This window comes from Vulpes vulpes, chromosome 4, assembly GCF_048418805.1.
Source record: "Vulpes vulpes isolate BD-2025 chromosome 4, VulVul3, whole genome shotgun sequence".
In the NCBI taxonomy this organism is placed as follows: domain Eukaryota; kingdom Metazoa; phylum Chordata; class Mammalia; order Carnivora; family Canidae; genus Vulpes; species Vulpes vulpes.
In genome coordinates this window covers 25,227,009-25,244,176 of record NC_132783.1, presented here as the reverse complement: position 1 = coordinate 25,244,176, position 17,168 = coordinate 25,227,009, and positions in this window count along the sequence as shown.

The following is a 17,168-nucleotide window of genomic DNA, read 5'->3' as shown; positions in this document are numbered from 1 at the left end:
TTTTCCAGAGCTTCAGTCTCACTGAACTACAGGGCAGGCTCCCTACATTGTGCCCTGTGAAGCTTTGGTTGGTTGGTGGAGCCTATAGTCAGAACAGATGTCTGGCCCTAGCCCACTGCTGCGGCTGCAGTCAAACTGGTATGTGTGGTTGCTTTCCCTCTCCCCAGGGCAGGAGTCATTATGAAGTGGTGCTGGTCCCTGTTAGGGCTGCCTGCACACTGCCACTCTTGTGACACAGCTTTGGATTGACTCCTGCTGAGGGTTTGTTGAAGTGGACAGGTCCACAGGAGAATACTGGGGTAAGGCATGGAGTGTTAGCAAGCTAAATGGAGAGTACTCATGCTGAATCCTGCAGTTGTCCAGATATACAGGCTGAGGGGTAGGGGAGTGCCGTTGCATCCATCATTTCTTTTGTTCTTGGAGAAGGCTCCTGAAGATCCCTACACCCCCAGCACAAGTTGCGATATCAGGAAATCAATCTCCTCCGTGTGTTTCATTTTTTTCTTTTTTTTTTATAATAATAAATATATTTTTATTGGTGTTCAATTTGCCAACATACATAATAACACCCAGTGCTCATCCCGTCAATGCCCCCCTCAGTGCCTGCCACCCATTTACCCCCACCCTCCACCCTCCTGCCGTTCCACCACCGCTAGTTCGTTTCCCAGAGTTAGGAGTCTTCCATGTTCTGTCTCCCTTTTTGATATTTCCTACTCATTTCTTCTCCCTTCCCTTCTATTCCCTTTCACTATTATTTATATTCCTCAAATGAATGAGAACATATAATGTTTGTCCTCGGTGTGTTTCAAACTGCTGCTCCATGGGATGCCTGGGTGGTTCAGTGGTTGAGCATCTGCATTTGACTCAGGGAGTGATCCCAGAGTCCTGGACCGGGCCCCACATGGGGTTCCCCACAGGGAGCCTGCTTCTTCTTCTGCCTATGTCTCTGCCTCTCTATGTGTGTCTCTCATGAATAAATAAATTAAATCTTAAAAAATAAAAGCTGCTGCTTTTGTGCTATATTTTGAGTCCATTTCTTGAGGCATTATTAGAGTTCCTGGTACAGTCCTTTTCATGGGGCTGTGAAACTGCCCTACCTTATTATAAAAAACAGTGTTTGGCCTCTGCCTCATGTCCGAGCTTTTGGGCAATCAGGAAAGGAAATCAGTATTACCTGTTGAGGATGAACTACTATGGTTAATTATATCAGTAACCGACAACATCAGAATGGAAGAAAGTAAAACCCTAATTTGGATATGATATACAAATGTTATATAAGGATTATATCAGTTTTCCTTTAGGGTAGTAACATGTTGTGTGTGATATATGAGTACTTTTCTATAAAGTATATGGTCTCAGAAATATATTTAGATTAATAACATTTTTTACCAGAATGTAACAACCAATAACGTTGAAACTTGTCTGATTTCTTAATTCTTCTCTCGTAGCTTTTGTGATAGTACTGAGCTAATAATGAAATAGAATACACACATGAAAAAGATTATTTCTAGTAGTATTTCCTACTGTTACTGTTTGTAAGATAAGAAAAAAAAGAAAACAAAATAGTTTAAAAAGCAATGTGTGTGTGTGTATATAAATATATAAATATAATCTGAAAACCCTCAGTGTTGGTAAGATATGGAACAACTGGAACTCTCATACACTGTTGCTTGGAATAGAAATTGATAAAACTACTTTGAAACACTTTTAAAACTTTAATAGAATCATAAATGGAAAAAAAATACATCTAAACCACAAAAAGCCTTAATATTGTACTTAAGAACCTTTTAATAATTCTCAAAACCATTACTCTAGGATCACCTGAAATTTTCATCACATTTTTCTGAGCTGAAATTTCTTTGTTTACAACAACAAACGTGTACTAAACAATCAGAAATTGTCTAGTGTGCTAGAAAGACACAATTATGAAGAAGACCTGTTTTTTTGCCATAAAGGGACTTCTAGATAACTTTGGATGACAGACCTGAAATTACTAATAGAGCAGATCATAAAAATACTAGATGGTTTTACAGAGTGATATGATGAAAGATAAACGGAAAGTAAAAAATTGCTTCTACTCCAAGAGGTAGAGATAGAAAGTAAATAGGGAATGCTTGTCAGAGGTGGTGGTATTTAAATCAGGTTCTGCAAGATAAATAGAAGTTTTCCTTGCAAACTTACTTGAGGGGAGAGATAGCATCAAAAAAAACATGAAGCCATAGGAAAGTGTGTGGTATGTTGGAAGGATAATTGTAATAGAGAAGAATTTCAGGAAGTATAGAGGTACTAAATTTCTCAAGATATACATTACAAAAAGAAGAAAAGAAGTAAAACAGCTATTGTGACTTCCCAGTACAAATTCCTGAAAATCTGGCTAATATGTTACTGCCGAAAATCCTAGAGTTAACATTATATATATATATATATTATTAATATATATTTTATATGTTATCTATTACTAATAGTAATATATTACTAATATATATTACTAATTATTATATATATTATATATATATATATTACTAATATCAGAAGAATATTGAATATTTTAAGGAACTCCTGTTCTTTTAATTCAAAAGATTTAGGTCATTTTAATGAGAACATAATTTTGGTGAAGGTAAAATGAAATCTGAAATGCTATGTATGTGCATGTTTTATATGCCCCATTACATTGATAAATTCACTGAATAAGAGTGTTTTTCTTTACTGATACTTTTTGGAGGCAGTTAACCCTACCTGTTAGCTCTTGAAACGAGTAGATGAGTTTTTTATAGTGAAAAAAAAATGTACTAAGACATACAGATGCCTAATATATTAGTGACCAGTTTAATGTCCTTAAAAGTTTTAAAATTTCAGTTTTAAAGTTGGATTCTTTCGTATATATGTAACAGACACCCACTTATGATTGCTTAAGCCCCAAGAGGGAATTTACAATAAGGGGACTCTGGAATGTTGAGAATCTAAGGAGATTTGAACAATCCAGCCTCAGGCTTTTACCACTAAAAACGAAGTTAAAGGGGAACCCTGGGTGGCGCAGCGGTTTGGCGCCTGTCTTTGGCTCAGGGCGCGATTCTGGAGACCCGGGATCGAATCCCACGTCGGGCTCCGGGTGCATGGAGCCTGCTTCTCCCTCTGCCTGTCTCTGCCTCTCTCTCTCTCTCTCTCTCTCTCTCTCTGTGACGATCGTAAATAAATAATAATAAAAAAATTAAAAAAAAAACAAGTTAAAGAAAAGAGTTCTGCGGTTTCTCAGGTCCAGTTGATTCTCCAAAAGCCAGATGGCTACAGCCACTAGGGGCCTGCTTCACACTCAGCACACAACTGAAACTATAACATTTCAGGAATGATTCTTCCTCCAGATAGATATTCTGAAGGATTAAACATTTTGTTCTGTACACAGGCCAATAAGTCTGGGGGTCTTACATGCTCTATCTCCCTAAACTTACACGTTGTCTTTATTGTAGCACTTGTCTATAAAGTAAAAGTATGCAAAAATAGCACAGGCTGAGTTCAAACACTTTCTTTATGTTTTGTTTGGGCAAATGTCTAACATGTGGTTTATCAGAAACAAAATGTGGAAGCTTCCAGGGAGCCGCAGTTAGTGGCTATAAAAAGATTAGGGCAAGCATTGTATTAAATGTTAACTCCTAGCCAGCTAAAGAAGAGAGTGGCAAATGAGAAGAACATTCCAGACCGATTCAACAGAGGGTATGTGAAAGTTGCCTCTCTGGAGAAATTACAAAATCCCTGTTTGAATTTTAAAGATTTATTTATTTATTTATTTATGAGAGAGAGAGAGAGGCAGAGACACAGGCAGAGGGAGAAGCAGGCTCCATGCAGGGAGCCCAATGTGGGACTTGATCCTGTGTCTTCAGGACCACAACCTGGGCCAAAGCCGGCGCTAAACCGCTGAGCCACCAGGGCTACCCACCTGTACTCTTATCTAATTAATACTTTCCTTAAGTAAATTTAAGGCTTTTATCTAAAATTTTATTGATGATGGAACTCTGTTACTAGTGCAAATCAGAAACCAGAACTAATTGCCTTAAGTAAGTTGTAGAAGATTTCTACACTGCAAACAAAGTCTGGGTTTATATTCTTCCCTGCCCTTAAGTGAAATAAGGAGACAGAGAGAGAGAAGAAGAGAGTAGCAATTACTGCGGGAGCAATACATACAAACTGGCACCAGTTTGAGACTTTGTCCTTGATGTAATAAAGTTAATTACAAAGAAGTTTTAAAGGGAATAATTTTTTTATGGTCTGATGCTGTTGTTACTTAAGGCCACTTTGTTTAGTCCCCATATCATCTTGTTTATAGCCATGGCCTACTTTGGGAACATTTCTTGTAACATGGTCCCCAAACAGAACACACAGCACACCTAAATTCGTAATTGTTTGATTTTTCACAAGTTACTTAATTCCTTTAAGCCTTGGTTCCTCATTGTGAAAAAGGGCTAATATATTTACATTTCAAGATCACTCTGAGAATTAAATGAGGTAATGTCCACAATGTGTCTAGTCCTGTGCCTGGAGTTTATTAAAATACATGAATACCTTGGGGCAGCCAGGTGGGCTAAGTGTCAATTGGTTAAGTGTCCTACTCTTGATTTTGGCTCAGGTCATAATCTCAGGGTCATGAGATGGAGCCCCATATTGGCTCCATGCTGAGCGTGGATTTTCTTTCTCCCTCTCTCTGCCCACCCCCACCCCACCCCCATGCATAAGCTTTCTCTCTCCCTCTCTAAAACAACAAAAACAAAACAAAACTATGTGCCAAGCACACCTCCTTGGGGCTCAGGCTCTAGAAGAACACGTGACAGAAAATGGCTCTGCTTTCATGGAACTTACAGTCTGTTGAGATACAAATCAACCATAAACTCAACAAAAGAGCAAGTCACTCCAGGCAATATTGATAAAATCTCTATAGTAAATAAAGTGAAGCACCATGAAAGAAAGTGACTGGTGTTTACAGAATGCTAATTTTCTTCCTGATTTTCAACTGTATGTGATTAGTGTTCCATATATGGAGAAAGAGATACCGGCTATTGAGAATATGCTTGTCCAATGAGATAAGCAAATGGCAAAAGATAGAGAATGAGTAAGAACTGCAGTTTAAAACATAAATACGTGGCCCAAATTTTAAATGTCTGTACTGCTCTAAGATGTGCCTTCTTAAATGATGTTCTTTTTTTATTAAATTACTTTCTATAGAACATATGATCCTCTCAGAAACAGAGAACATTTCATTGTTCATTGTCATTGGAAAGAAAATACAGTTGGGGCTTTATCACTTTTGTTGTGGTTGTGCTTAAAGAAAAAAAAAAACAACATAACCAACTTCAGAACTTACTGTAATATGTGTGATGAGTTTGATTTTAGTAAAACTAAGAACATTTTGTCACATTATTCGGGCCCCTAACTACACTGAAGTCCACAAATTCTGAGTTGGGCTGGGCTCGGAAGTCAGCGTGCTGATGAGGACAGAATGGGAAAAATTAGGATTTGTTTCTAAAACAAAGGATGGATTTATATAGAGAGAACCAGTTCTGAGATTTCTGAGACCTATTATCTGGCCCATGAATGATAAATGAACTCATTTGAGGCACTGCAGATTAACTTTAGAGGGCCAGGAAAAAAGTTTCCTGTTTTCCAATCCCTTTATCTCTTTGCCACTCTAGTCATTTGCAGTGACTTTGAATCCTGTTGCTCTTACTGGACTCTGTTTAACATCCTTCCAATGTCTAAATGGCTTAATTACTGGAATTAAGATTTTGAAGAATCCATTAAGAGTATCTTCTGGAGATAGGATACCCAATTAGGAAGCACTGAGAAGGCAGCTACTCTGCTCCCAGCATCCTTCATCTCAGTCCTAATGGAATTCTGCTTTTCCCTCTCAAATAAGAGTAAGTCTTTTGATCTCTGTGAAAGAAGCAAAGATCAAGCTGATCCTCTGAATGAATATCCTCCTTCCTCTACTTCTTCAAAGATGTAGTTAAGTGTGAGTTGTACTTATTTTTTAAAAATGTTTTCCTTCCACAGTTTGGCTATTGTGGCCATTGCTGATAGAAACATCGGGGTGCAGGTGTCCCGACGTTTCGTTGCATCTGAATCTTTGGGGTAAATCCCCAACAGTGCAATTGCTGGGTCGTAGGGCAGGTCTATTTTTAACTCTTTGAGGAACCTCCACACAGTTTTCCAGAGTGGCTGCACCAGTTCACATTCCCACCAACAGTGTAAGAGGGTTCCCTTTTCTCCGCTTCCTCTCCAACATTTGTTGTTTCCTGCCTTGTTAATTTTCCCCATTCTCACTGGTGTGAGGTGGTATCTCATTGTGGTTTTGATTTGTATTTCCCTGATGGCAAGTGATGCAGAGCATTTTCTCATGTGCATGTTGGCCATGTCCATGTCTTCCTCTGTGAGATTTCTCTTCATGTCTTTTGCCCATTTCATGATTGGATTGTTTGTTTCTTTGGTGTTGAATATTACTCAGCGATTAGAAACGACAAATACCCACCATTTGCTTCAACGTGGATGGAACTGGAGGGTATTATGCTGAGTGAAATAAGTCAATCGGAGAAGGACAAGCAGTGTATGTTCTCATTCATTTGGGGAATATAAATAATAGTGAAAGGGAATATAAAGGAAGGGAGAAGAAATGTTGGGAAATATCAGGGAGACAGAACATAAAGACTCCAAACTCGGGGAAACGAACTAGGGGTGGTGGAAGGGGGGAGGAGGGCGGGTGTTGGAGGGGAATGGGTGACGGGTACTGAGGTGGACACTTGATGCGATGAGCACTGGGTGTTTTTCTGTATGTTGGTAAATTGAACACCAATAAAAATTAATTTAAAAAAAATGTTTTCCAATGCAATTACCAGACACAAAAGAAAATTACTTCATTATCATAACACAGAACACCATTTCTTTTTTCTTCTAGTTTTTTTATGTTACATTTTAAATCAATGAGAGTCTTGTAAATTTAATTTTTTTCTCTGACAGTTCACAGTAAGAGACTTTCATGGTAATGCCACAAATAGTTGCTTTTTTTTTTTCTTGTGTAAGAACTGTTACCTCTAACACAAGTCGTTCGGAGCTGTTGGTTCATAATTTACTTTGGAAACATAATGATTTTTATTTCCCAGAACAGCAATTGAGAATGTTTAACAGACGAGATGATATAGTGGATAAAGCTGTGATCTACTTCTGACCCAGTATTTGCTATTTGTTTTCCGCAAGTGAAATCTGAATTCTGAGCCCCCAGTTTCATATCTGTCGAACAATATTTGTCCATGGTGCTATTTGGAGGAAGAATCAAATGTGGAAATACATATGTGCTGTTTTTAAACTGCCAAGGCTGCTACGATTAAGTTTTATTATTACCACGGTGCTAGAAGAAAAACGTGAAAGGGCTCATGAAGCATAGCAATAGTTAATCTCACGTTTTAGTGCTTACTTTATGCAGCTACTTGCATTCATTTGAATGCTTTCAAATGTCATTTCGAGAGTTTGAAATGCCCCTGATGCTGTATCAGTTCTGCTCTAAAAAAAATCCAGGAGATGACTGCTGAGATTCCAAATACAGAATGAAAGAGCAGCTCAGATCCACCCTTACCTAGCGACTCTCCATCAGTCTTGACATATGTATCAGGGTACAGGTTTAAAGACTTCAAGAAAATTTACTTCGAGCAATAATGACACAAATGATACACCATCCATGATGTGAATTCAGTGGCAAATGTGTATTAACATTTTGAGATCAGCCTGCCTCATAGACATTTGCTTTTTTCACTCATTGTCTCTTCCACCAAACCTACCATGCAGGAAAACCTCTGATACACAAAGCTGTTGGGAATTTGGTCTTTGTGGCTGTGTCATCTAGAGAGCTCTTTGAACTCCTGATTAGTTCAGAGGTTTTAGGTCTGTAGCAGATTGGAGACCCTTACAAAGCTGAAATCATATTGCATTTTATTTGGTGGAGTAAGGTGAAATGAAGTAGAGCTGAGTGAGGAAAAGAGGTAGAAAACAGAGCCTAATAGATAATGACACAACGTGATGGTTAATTTTATGTGTTATTGTGGTTATGCTATGGTGCCCAATAGTTTGGTCAAGAACTAGTGTAGACATTACTGTGAATATATTAGATGTGAATAAGATTTAAATTAGTAGGCTTTGAGTAAAGCAGATTACATTCCGTAGTGTGTGTGTGTGTGGGGGGGCATCATCCAAACAGTTGAAGGCCTTAAGAGCAAAGACCAGTTTCCAATAGAAGAAGGAATTCAGCCTCAAGACTGTGCCATAGAAACCTTGCCTGAATGTCTCATTTGCCTGTGCAATTTGGGCTCAAGACTATAACATCAATTTTTACCTGAATTTCTAGCCTGCAAGCTTGCCCTATAGATTTGAGACTTGCCAGACTCCACAGTTGTGTGAGCCCATTTCCTCTTTTGAAATAAAGATTTTATTGAATGATTGATTGATTGATTGATTGAGAGCATGCAGGAGAAGGGGCAGAGGGAGAAGATAAAAAGTTTCTAGATAAAAATTGTGGTTGTTTTTCCCTCCAAATTCTAATCTTCTCTTAAGGATAATACTTTCTTCTTAAATTATAGCCATTTACAGATTTTCTTAACACCCATTAATGTGCTTTGGAAAGAAATCTAAAATTTGCTGTCTGCAAAGAACCATTAATGCTATAAAATTTGTGTTCATTCTGGGAGGCCTGAGGCACCATTTTTTAAAGAAAATGTTAGAAGGGAACTAACATTTAGGAGATTGGCACAGAGATGTTTGAAAGATTAAGAGGAGTGATGACTATGGATGTAGTCTGCATGTTTGCACACAAACCAATCAAGAATAAGCTGACCCAATTATCTAGACATAACTGTGCCAGTCTCTTTGGGAGCAGAAGCCTGTGTTCTCCTAAGAGAGACAAAGCTAAAACATACTACACATTTATACCAATATTTTTGGGTTCACAAAACTTTTTGCTCAGATCCAAAAATGAAGTAATAAAGCAAAAAGTATAAAAAAAGAGTTGAGCTGCTTGTTCAAGGCTGTGGAGTGACCAGAGCAAGGCTCCACTGGTTTGCTTAAATTTCCCACTGCTCTAGCCCTGCTCTTGTACGTGCCATGTAGAACCACCTGAGAACCATTCAGCAGTCACATTTTCTATTTCCTCATATTCTAGAACCCGTGGATTACATATGTGTTATCCATAAAAAGCATTTGATGGGTAAACAGAGAATTGCTGAAAAAGATATAGATATACACACAGACAAGAGAGTAAAATTGAAATTTCAATTTCAGAAAATGTAAAATTACAAAATGAAACGTGCCTTAAAGACTACATGTCACAAAAATCACAGGAAAATGATTATAAGGTTACAGAAATTCACAAGAGAAAATGCCAACATGACTGAACAAATCAAGACAGACTTTGTTGGGAAGCTGACTCTATAGGTCGGACATGGATGGGAAGAGGACAAGAAGGGAACTGTCTAGGGATAGCAAGAGCATGAGCACAAGTGCTAGAGCAGAAATGACAAACTGAGAAATTAGGAAACTTGAGAATTTTCCACATCTTTGAGTCCTGACTTCTTTTTGCTTAATACCTTCTTCAACTCATTTCTCTCTTCTTGCATTTTAGTATAAGCAGTCAGGAAGAAACAAGCTCCTTTAAAACTTTCCTGAGCAATCTACTCAGATAAATATCTGATTTTATTGCTTCCAAGTTCAAACTTCCACAAAATACTAGAACACTCGTTAAGCCAAGTTTCTGCCATTTCATGACAAGGTTCTCCTTGTTTATGGTTTCCAATAACACGTTCCTTATTTCCATCTGAGATCTCACAGAAAGATCTTCAACATCCATGTTTCGAACAATCTGTTTCTGATTAGTTATGTATTCTCTAAAAGATACAGTCTATCTCTGAAGCTCTTGATTTTATTTCTGAACTCTTACCAGAATCGCCTTCAACATCTATTATTTCTACCAATAGTTCCTTCACAGCAATGGGGCTTTTCCCAGTGTGGCCCTCCAAACTTCTACAGCCTTCCCCCTTACCCAGTTCTAAAGCTGCTTTGGCATTTTTAGGTATTTGTCACAGTAAGACCTACTTCTTGGTACCAAAATCAGAGGGGAAAATGAATGAAATGAACTTTTTAAAGATTTTCATTTAATTAAGAGAGAGCACATGAGCAAGAGAGAGCAGGGAAGGAGAGAAGAAGAGAAGGTATCTCAAGCAGACTCCCTGCCCAGTGAGGAGCCCCATGTGGGGGCTCCATCTCATGACCTGAGCCAAAATCAAGAATTGTATACTCAACCGACTGAGCTACTCACATGCCCCTGAAATGATCTTTACTGAAAAAATATAAAATTGTATGAATAGGAAAAAGATCTGATTAGTAATCCCAGAAAACATATAGGTGTGGAGAAAAGAAAAAATAGGAAAGTAAAAGAATAAACTCTAGAATGACCAAGGTTAAGGAATTAATAAACTGGAAAAAAGAACTGAGAATTTTACCCAGGATGCAGTACAAGGAGAAAAAGTGAAAAGGTTGTTCGTATCGAGTGTTCTTTGAGAATCATTGTTTCAGAAAATTTTAATGGATTCTTGTAAAAGATAATAGAGGAATATTGGAACAAAGTGTTCAAAGACATAATAGCTGAGAAATTCTAATATAAATAAAAATTGACACAGAGGATACAAAAATATGATTTATGAATCTAACAAAACTTAGGAAAGAAGAAAAAAAGAACCAGGAGGAATCTTCAATGAAAAAGAAACACAAAATACGGTTTGTCAGTATAACTCGAAATACACTATAATGACAATAAATGTAATAGATTAAATCGCTTTAATAAACATCAGAAATTATCAGTGTGGGGATCCCTGGGTGGCGAAGTGGCTTGGCGCCTGCCTTTGGCCCAGGGCGTGGTCCTGGAGACCTGGGATCGAATCCCACATCGGGTTCCCGGTGCATGGAGCCTGCTTCTCTCTCTGCCTGTGTCTCTGCCTCTCTCTCTCTCTGTGACTATCATAAATAAAAAAAAAATAAATTATCAGTGTGGATATAAAAAAATCAGTTATATGCTGCTTACAGAGGACACTGCTACACACACAACCTAAAACAGAAAATATAAAAAGGGAAAAAAAGAAATAGACTAAGCATATATGAACCAAAAAAAAAAAAAAACGCTAGTGCAACAATATCTGTCAAAGTCGAATATGAAGTTGAAGCATTAATGTGAATAAACCAAATAAGCTATAATATATAATTCATGAAAAGGCTATAGAAATTATAAATTTGTATGTGCCTAATAATATAGACTTAAACCATAAAACACCAAAAGCCAGCAACTACGAAAACTCAGAATTACAAAATAAAAGTGAAAAGCTCAGAGAAGCATAGTGGCAAAATTTAACACCTCTCTCAGAAACTGCACATTCGAAGAATATATAGAGAATTTGAGTAACACGTATGACATAATTGTGAGTTCACATATCCCTGCACTCAAAAGAGGATACAACAGAGAATAGACATTCTCCTAAAGCATGCATGCAACATTGTAAATATTTATGAAATCAACTGTACACTCTCAGTCACAAAGAGTCATAGTTATTCAAACCATATTATCTGATTACAGTGCAGTTTAATTAGAAATGAACTATTACAACTAGTAATTAAAATCCTACAGGTTAGAAAATCTGAAAAAAAAAACCCAAATGCTTAAATAATGACTAGGTTAAAAAAGACTTCACAAGGAAAATCATAAACTGTAATGGCTTTATCAACAAACTAAAATATGAAAAATAAATTTGTGAGGTATAGCTAAAGCAATACTTAGAAGTTCTGAATAGTCTTAAATATATTTACTACAATCAGCTAGCATTTAATCCAAGAAGCTAGATGAAGAAATCAAAAGAGTAAGAAAGTTGAAGCAACAGAATTATAAAAACAAAACACAAAGAGCCTAGGAAAAACATTTATGGAGATGATTTAAAAAATCAATTTCTTTGAAAGCTAATAAACTAGGTAAGCCTCTAGAAAGTTTGACAAGATGTGCCCACACATAAATGTATCATCATATAATGGAATACTACTGTTCAGCCACTTGGACTGAGTGAACCAGATCATCAATACAGAGGAATCACAGACAAAATTGCTGAATGATCAGAAATTCTGTTTTTTAGGGACCTCTGGGTGACTCAGCGATTGAGCATCTGCCTGCCTTTGGCTCAGGGTGTGATCCTGGTCTGGGGATCGAGTCCCGCATCTGGCTGCCTGTGAGGAGCCTGCTTCTCCCTCTGTCTGTGTCTCTGCCTCTCTATCGGTCTCTTATGAATAAATAGAAAATCTTAAAATTTCTGTCGTTTATTTACTTATTCATTAAACAGTATTTTGTATGTTTACATATACAATTCAATGAGTGCGTTTGTGTGTGCATGGGTATGTGGTAGATATTTATATGATCAAGTTACCTACAACATGTTCTTCATTAGTATGAAGCACATGGTGAAGTGTAAGCATTTTGAAATCTTCCAAGAATTTAAATTGATGTATGTGTACTTGGAGTTTCTTTCTTTCTCCTTTCTCCTAATCCTGGTCTTTCCTTGCCCAGAGATAATTATTATCCTGAGGATGATGTTGCTTTGTTATGTTTTTTTTTCCCCAACTAGTTTTACACTTTTACATTTTGGAAAACCTCCCATTCTTATAAAGCAGTTTCTCTTTATCCACTTTAAGAAATTACAATTTTCCTTTGGCAATTTGGTTTTTCTACTTGTTTCTTTTATTTGACAAAGGAATGACTTCATTCTTTAAAAGAGCAAGCCAACTAAATTAATACTGACATTGAGGCCCAAGACTACGAAGAAACCAATTTGTTCGTAGCACCAGTTATGCTATGGGTAAGTAAAACAAAACAAAACTGGAAAAGACTTACCATCCACTATAAATCTTCAGAGTATTTATTGGCCCATTCGACTAGCATAGAAAGAATTACAGAAAAATATAAAAGGCATTGTTCAGTGCTCTCTGAAAAAAAAGCTGGTTTCTTGTACTGATATATATTCCATTCACCAAATTCTTACATGTTCCTCGTATGAATAAAAACTGAGTCTTATTAGAGAGAGAGAGAGAGAGAGAGAGAGAGATTCATCATGGTAATTGATCCACCAATTATGAGAATTAGCTTTCTTATACTGGTAGCCTGTGAGTAACTTTCTTTCTGGAATAAAGTCAGATAGTCATTCTAAGTACCTTTGTTTTACTTTTAGACATGTTAAACCTTAACTGTATCACTAAGTGCATATTAACTAATGATTACACACACCTTACTCCCAGGTATGGTAAAGGCCAATGGGGAACACCTAATTGCCTGTCATTCATTCTAGATTATGCAATTATCCTTTTACAGTTTATCAGTATTCTCAGGATCTTCTCTTCAAAATTAAGAAATGAATTGCTCAGTCCAAGTTAACTCTGTCCCCAGAATTTAGTTTCTGCTTTAGGATTCTGCATGATTTTATATTGGCTGATTTTTTGAAGATGCCTCTGTGACTGTCATTTAACAAATTCTGTTAGGATTCATGGATTCATATTTGGCACAGGATGTGTCTTTAGTCTTAGGTAAGATGTTTTCAGTTGTTAGATTAGGTAGACTCAGTTGAAAGAGACTGGAGACTACTGTGAGTTCAGAAGGCAATGGGAAAATGTGAAGATGATTCATGCACAGAGTCCATTTTGACTGATCTGAACAGGCCTACGTGGGTCTCTGGAAAAAAGTGGAATGGACAAAAAGTTGTCCTGCTGTATTGGCCTCATGACTCTGCAATAGATAAATCAAATGACACTACCAAAGCTTCTCAGCCACAGCCAGGGGCTGTCTATAGATTTCCCCATTTGGGGTAAGTTTGCATGAGAACACTTGGCCTCTCCGAGGTCCCCCTCCTCAGGAAGGCAATAAAAGACCAAACTGAGACCTACCAGAATTGGGAAGGGCAAGTTGTCATTACTACAGATATCCATGAGCGGGAACTCCAAAGCGCTGTCTGGGATCTGCAGAAGGCTCAGGTGTGCACTTGTTGTTGCAGCAAGTAGCACCGCAGCACCAAGAGGCTAAACTTCTGAAAAGACTTCTTTTAATGGTCTTCTGGCCTGAATCTAAGGAAGAAGGGAGGTTAGTGTATTTTCATTCACTTAGCCTTATTTTCACCATTGCCATTCTAGAGCGTGTTCATTGTAGTGGCTAGAGGAGGGAAACGGAGTCATTTGTTGGGTACAACTCTCCACGTTGTGCTGTTGGCTAATACCATCGTTATGGTGTTGAAGAGTTCTTCCTCATATCCTTCAGACTGATGGTTAAACCTAGAGACTCGATCAGATTGAAGGTCAGTATTTCCTGTGCCATCAGTTACTGTCTTTGCAATGCAAAAGGAGACACTGAACCTGGAGATGTTTGTTTTCTACTGGAGTGATCAGTGGGTTCAGGTGTCAGATCTGATTTTAAAGGCTAGAAGGATTTGGTACGAAGTCAAACTGAGTGTGGTGATCCTCTGCTTTCACAGCCAGTCTCCCCTCAGCCTCAGATTTCCTCTTTGGCTTTCTGAGTGCTCAAGTTCTACCATCCAAAGGATCTGCCTCTCTGGAAACAAACTTGCTGACCCTACTTCTCTGTTCCTCTGCTCTGGGCCATCTTCAAGGATGACTTTCTGCAGTCAGGGTCCTTGGGAAGTAGTCATCACATGCTGGCTATGTGGTGGCTGTGTTCCCTTGTGATACCACTCCAACCCACCCAGAGATGATGTTTTCAGTTAAATAGGTTTAACATTTACTGAAAAGAGCCTAAACCACAATGAAGTGTGGAAACACTTCCTCACACACACACTCAAACATACATGTATATATACACCTACACACAAGCACAAGGCTTGAAAGAGAACATAGAATAAGGAAAATAAGGTATCCTGAGTTTATGAATGCATTTATTGACCAACAGCTTCCAGAGATGATTTTTAATTACTCAACATTCCCTATTGAAGGAAGAACTTTCCAAAGAAAAGGTGATCAGCTGTGAGAAGCTGAGTTCAAAGTTTCTACTGCTCAGCTGTGAATGTTTCACTTTGAAGATACCTTAACATTGCTTAAATAACTGAATTCTTTAAGAGTCAGCAGATGAGCCAAGGTGTCGAAGGATAAACAGATGAGGAACATTTCACCAAATAACCATAAACACCTGGCCACTACTATGCACAAGGTAATAAATGTTCCCAGGATGATTAATTAAAGGGGTCACTTCAAAAGGGTGGAATAATGTCAAATATATGTGGAAGGAAACTGGGGCATTTGACTTCCAAAAGGAAAGTAAGAATTTCCTAGACCTGTTTAACAAGGGAACCGTTCCTGGGAAAGGGAAAACAACGCATGGATCATATATTCTATATGCACTGATGGCAATCTCCGTCTATACACTGGCATGACTCAGAAATGTACAGTTCTGTAGCTCTAAATAGCTCACTTGATGTCTAGTTTGATTCTCTGTTCCAAGACTGGTAGTGATTTAGGTTTTCTTAATTGCCCCCATGAGTGTGTCTATGTTCCGGAGTCTTCTGGTGCAGGACAGGTTGTAAAATGGTGAGGTGCCACTTATCTGGTTGCTCTGTGTCATTGATGTACACTAATAGCCGCTGAGGTGTCCAAACAGCTCTCTGGTCCTGGGAAATTGGTGTGTACTCCTGTTGCTGAGGCATGTCTCTCACACCCAGTGGCTTTCGATTTCTTCCAAGTATTCTGGGACTGATGGAGATACTTTTACTAACTGATCTGTTCCATGTTGAGGTATAAGAAACTGCATGGACATAGAGTGCCCCATCTTTCTTAGACATGTCAGCTTGCTATTCTGTGAGGAATTTCTGCTTCCTTTTGGTATCTATCCAGGGAAAGATGCAGATATCCCATATACCAACCTTGTGGTTTTGGCTTGTCCCATGAGATTGCCACCTAAATCTTCTACTCTATGCCACAAATCATTTTTGTTTCCTAGAAAGCTAAATCTGTAAATCTCATAAGCAACATGGGGATCCCTTTTCCCCATATTCTCCTCTTGCCTGTATGCCCTGAGGAGGTGATTCAGTTGCCTCTTAAGTCAGCTTAAGACAAGAAGAAGGATGAGGGAAGGAATACCTGAGGTAAAAAAATTAGTTAGTATTTCAAAGGTTCTTCTGACCCTACTTGGAATACCCCATAGGAAATGCTGGTGCACAGAACTGAGAATGAGAAGCCAGTGAAGAAAAGGATATGTGTGGTAGTGGTGATGCCATGAGTTTTATGATGTGTGGTCTCAAGAAATAATGACCTCTCGACTTGTAAACCAACACCTTTGGCGTGGTCCTTTGCACAGTCCTCTCGCACATTAACTCTTGAAAAGTCCCTCTTGCTTCTGGGAACTCTTCCTCCACCATATGAAAGGAGGAGAAGCTACCTTATGGAAGACATGGGGACCAATTGAGAGCCAGCGCCAATACACAGACACCTAGGTTAGGTCGACAGGAGCTGCAGGCTACCTGCAAGTGCACAGGTGACCACACCTGAAACCAGAACTGTTCAAATGAGCTTCCACTGAAGTGTTATGTGAATCATAAACAAAGAAATGGTTGTCTAACCTACTGAGCTATGGAATGATTTTTATTATCCATATAAAAGTATACAACACAACACAGTACAATACAATTCAAAAAGTAGGTCATAGGATATGGTAGGCATTGAAGATAGAGGAGATAAATTGTGGGAAGATTTCTCCAATATGAATATATGGGACCAAGGAAAAAACTTTAAATGGAAATAGCTGGGTCTTGGAAGGGGTTCATTTCTCATTCATTGGAAAAACAGATAAAGAGGAAGTGTCAAGGGTCATTATGGAGTCCAGTCTTCAGTGCCTTACTAAACTGTAGACATGTAGGTGGATGGACCACATGGGGACTTGGTAGCATTCTGCAGTTGTGCTCTTCTGGAAATCACTATCACTCTCACTGGCTTGGATTCAACAGTTTGATTTTCTGTCACTGACGACATGAAAAACAAACACTTGTCTTGCACCAGCATATTCTCAGACATGGTACTAGACTCATCTTAATTCCTGATGACACGGATTATCCAAAAGCTTCCCT